This window comes from Tarenaya hassleriana, unplaced genomic scaffold (genome assembly GCF_000463585.1).
Source record: "Tarenaya hassleriana unplaced genomic scaffold, ASM46358v1 Cleome225, whole genome shotgun sequence".
In the NCBI taxonomy this organism is placed as follows: domain Eukaryota; kingdom Viridiplantae; phylum Streptophyta; class Magnoliopsida; order Brassicales; family Cleomaceae; genus Tarenaya; species Tarenaya hassleriana.
Window position 1 is genome coordinate 105,557 of NW_010965583.1, and position 4,765 is coordinate 110,321.

A 4,765-nucleotide genomic window follows, 5' to 3' on the forward strand; every position below is an offset into this window, starting at 1 on the left:
ATGCCTTATATAGATTGCATATTTTTTTATTTTTATTTTTATTTTTTTTTGTTTTTATGTTTTATTTTTAATTTTTAATTTTTAATTTTAATTTTTTCTGTTTTATTTTTATTTCTATTTTTTTATGTTTTTGGTTTTTTTACTTTTTATAATTTTTTTATTTTTATTTTTATTTTTTAATTATAATTATAATTATTTTATTTTTTTAAATAAATTCTTATCTGATGTGGCGGATGACGAGGCGTTGAGTAATCCGCCACATTAGATCGTCTGTTAATTGATTTATCGCCATTTAACATCGATGTGGTTTTTGTCAAAGATTTACAAGTTCAATATTTTTTATGTCAAAATCAACTAATTCATGTTTAATTTGGAAGTTTGAAAAGTTCGATATTAATATGCCAGTTATCTCTAAGTTCGATAATTTTTTTAGGATTTTTCCTATTGTTAAATATTGTAGATATGATTTATTTTGAAAATAGTTAAACTTATATGCTTGATATAAAACTTTCCATGTCTTCATTTATGATGAAACTTGTCGAACTAAATAAAGTTCTTGTTGAATGAGCATGTCCAAATGTAGTCAAGATCATATAATCTTGATTATTTCTTTGTTTTTTAACGATAAACATCTATTTCGAAAAAAGTTTATGGATGACTATTATGTTTGGTATATGCATGGAAAAAAATGCGGACAATAACGAAACATGTGGCACCAAGGATGGACGATTCGAGTCAAAATCAAAGGTATGGTGTAGAAACAAAATCAAAATGGTGACAGATGTTTTCCTAAAGGGTTTGAGCAAATGCATAAGAGAATGAACCAAGCGATGAAGCAACACGGTTTTTCGATATGTTAGAGATGACAATCATCCTATATATGAATGGTGTAAAGAAGGTTAGTCTCGTTTATCTCTTGTATCTAGGTTGATGAACATGAAAATAGATTACAATGTTACAGAGAGTTGTATGAATTCATTTTGTCAGACCTTACGTTCGTATTTATCTGAAAATAACCAAGCCTCAAAATCATATTATGATACTTGAAAATGTCCATTGAATGAATATGTTAACGAGAGTTAAGTTCACATGTTTAGAATAATGATGAGCGATCAAAATTTTTAACGTGTCATAGGTTAACTTTAATAGGGTGAGAGGTTGATGAAATATCCTTTGATAGTGAACCCCATGTGGAGAGTGGATGTTCTATAAATTGCTCTAATTCCTGTGATTAATTATCATGGCATGAGCTTCAAAACCCTTTGCAAGTTCTTGCATGTATGGTTGTTTCAAAATCCATAGTGTTTACATTATATCTTATATGTGTTTGTTTGCTTCGATTGATTTCATTTATCTATAACTATTTTCATCATGTTCTCTATCTTCTCATACTGGTACTATTATCTGTGTTCAACAATGGTACTACTATCGACCTTGGTGGTCTAGGTTTTAGTATTTGTGAGGTAAATCCATATCTCTAGATTCGACACATCATGCAAATGGTCGGTTAGAGAAGTATCAATGATTGGTACATAGCCTGTAGGTATCGATGACGTTTGGCAATAAACCTCTGGAGCAGATGATGCAGAATTATCTCGAGTCCAAGGTTGGATGATATCGGATTACGAATGAGAGAGGCATAAGACAGATATATTTGATTCCCGTATGAGATGCACTTGAATTTTGATTCCTAATCCAATTTTCGGATATATGATGTGACACCCGTAACCCCCATCCTATATACAGGTTGTGCCAAATCAATAAATAAAATCATGAAAATAAAACTTCGAAATATAAAAATCGCAGAAAGTTAAAACCATTCGTTAAAATATAATATAACATAAGACATTATCAAATATATAACATGTATTATATGTTGGTTTAGTGCTCTATGATGTACTGTTTTATGAGCTTTCTTATGATACATTTGATGTATTGACACTTTCTATGGTTTTATGGATGAGTGTTTGATTGATTACATGTTATGCATACTTTAATATGTTATGAAATCCATGTATTGTTGTGAGCAATACTAAACTCCCTAGTCATATATCTTTGTGGGAACAATGATGTACTAAGACTAGTATGATGTGTAATAGATGATCATAGAGATGATCATGGGTATTGGATACGATCACAATCATAGGTATTCGTTGGAGAACGAAATACTGGACTGACCCGAATGAGATTGTCACATGGACTAGCGTCATGACTTGAATCTCATGTGACGGTTCCATGATTGGATCGTATGACCTGAGATATCTACGGAATCCAACATGAGGAGTTGTGTACTTTGAATACTTCAAACGTCCTACGTAACAGGAAGACTATAAAGGCGTGTATCAGGTACGACATGAATCATGTGCTGGATTGTAGATAGTCAAGATGGGATTTGTACCTCTCGTAAAAGAGAGAGATATCGCTGGACCCCTCGTGTGAGTGAAACTGTAGAAATGTGTGGTCACACTATAGAGCATCGTCTATTTCGTACAGTCGAACTCAGTGAGCGAGAAAGCAGTCGAATCAGATAAGGTGGCTTTTCCATGCCTTATGTTCGACATATGATATCGTGATACAAAAGGATAATCAACCGGAATCGTCACCGACGTTCGTAAGATCACGAACAAACTCTATTCGAGATAGGTAGTCATAGTGTCTTGCTAGAGACCGCCTCTGACTTGTATAACCGAAATGGAGATTTCAGGTTACACTATTATATCGAATGAGCCTACAGGGTTACTGTTGGGTTTCTCTACAGATTCCTAGCATGCGATCATATCGATCTAGAGTTTGGTTTACTAGGTTTCATGCAGCGGAAGAATAATCTAAACCTAGTCAAACGTCACACGCAACCAAACCTGCAAAACTCGAACAGACCGTGTATATCACCGTGGGAATCGAGTACTTACCTCTTTCCTGAAGAAACGGAAGTAGGAGTCGATCCGGGGCCTGTTTAATCACCTAGGACTGAAGTTAGAGTCCCTCTACACGTATCCACACTGATGGAAAGGATTCCAAACGCTTTTAGAACCGATCTGCTAGGATCTGTGAAGTATATGAAGTGGGATCTAATCCCGGGAGCTAGAACTATGAAAGAAACGATTTCTTCTTTATCTCCCGATATCATATGTTGAACAAGGGCATGGTTTGAGCCACCCTTCAAGTTCAACCGCTTTCTCGTCTTGGCAAATCGACTAATAAAATAGATGCAACTTCATCTATAGCGTGGCCACGCATTTTCATAGTCCGACTTCCACGAGAGGGCCCAGCGATATCTCTCCTATTGAGGAGGTGACAAGTCCCATATTGCATGTCTATTATCTCCATATGATTCGTGAACGTATCTGATCAACGCCGTTATAATCATCCGGTTAAAGACGACGTTTGACGCAGTCAAGACACGCCACTCCTCATATCAGATACTCTAGACATCTCAGGTCTGAGGATCCAAGAACGAACCGCTGTATGAGATTCAAGTCATGACTCTGTCCATGTGACAATCTCATGCGGGTCAACCAGTCACTCGTTCACAACGAGTACCCATGATTGTGATATGCATCCAATGCATCAATCACACCTCATGCTAGTCTTAATTCATCATTGTTCCCACAATGATAACTGACCAGGGTGTTTAGAATCATTCTATAATGATTCAAGGATGCCGAAATATAACAAACATGCCAATCATATAACGGGAAGGGTAATGGATTCATAAACTAATGAATCAATACAAAGTCAAATTGTCATATCACGGATCATCCTAGAGCATTACAACCAACAATCTCCCACTATGCTCTATGATTTATCCTACAAGCATCTAATCCCCATACCCCTAACATGACCATCATGTTTTGACGAAGTGAGAGGCTTCGTCATCGGGTCGGCAATATTATCATCTGTCGACACTCTGCTTATCTTCACGTCTCCTCTGTCGATGATTTCTCTGATCAAGTGAAATCGCCTGAGTATGTGTTTGGATCTCTGGTGTGACCGGGGTTCCTTAGCTTGCGCAATCGCACCATTGTTGTCACAATACAACTCAATGGGATCTGCAATGCTAGGAATGACGCCCAGGTCTCCCACGAATTTCCTGATCCAAACAGCTTCCTTAGCTGCATCCGATGCTGCTATGTACTCGGCTTCTGTAGTCGAATCTGCCACGGTTGGCTGTTTGGAACTCTTCCAACTGATAGCCCCACCGTTCAGGCAGAAAACATAACCTGACTGCGATCTGAAGTCATCTCTGTCGGTTTGGAAACTAGCATCGGTATAACCACTTATAGCGAGCTCGTCTTCCAATCCGCCATACACCAAGAACAAATCCTTAGTCCTTCTCAAGTACTTAAGGTGCCGAAAATCGCAACCGCTCCGTTTGCGGGTGGCGGCGGTGCAACCAGTCGCCCCCCTAATCCCCATACCCTTAACATGACCATCATGTTTTGACGAAGGGAGAGGCTTCGTCAATGGGTCGGCAATATTATCATCCGTCGACACTCTGCTTATCTTCACGTCTCCTCTGTCGATGATTTCTCTGATCAAGTAAAATCTCCTGAGTATGTGTTTGGATCTCTGGTGTGACCGGGGTTCCTTAGGTTGCGCAATCGCACCATTGTTGTCACAATACAACTCAATGGGATCTGCAATGCTAAGAACGACGCCCAGGTCTCCCACGAATTTCCTGATCCAAACAGCTTCCTTAGCTGCATCCGATGCTGCTATGTACTCGGCTTCTGTAGTCGAATCTGCCACGGTTGGTTGTTTGGAA